Below are 251 nucleotides of genomic sequence, written 5' to 3'. Positions count from 1 at the left end.
CCTCCGACTTGCCGTAGAGAAGTGTGTCGTCTTTTAAAGTAGTGTAGTGATAAACTCACTCCTTAAACTTCTTAAGTTAGCTGGAAATAATGAAAAGAATGACTGACATTATTTTAATGTATGTTTGTATCGTTGTTACAGATATCTGGAAACATCTTTTTGTATTTCTGTAAATTATTTTCTCACTGTATTGTTCACCGTTCCCAATCTGTCAATTACATATCGAGTTTTTTTTCTTATTGTCTACATAA

The sequence above is a fragment of the Mastacembelus armatus genome, chromosome 14 (genome assembly GCF_900324485.2).
Source record: "Mastacembelus armatus chromosome 14, fMasArm1.2, whole genome shotgun sequence".
NCBI lineage: Eukaryota > Metazoa > Chordata > Actinopteri > Synbranchiformes > Mastacembelidae > Mastacembelus > Mastacembelus armatus.
The sequence above is the reverse complement of the archived record's forward strand: the minus strand, read 5'-3'. Positions refer to the sequence as shown.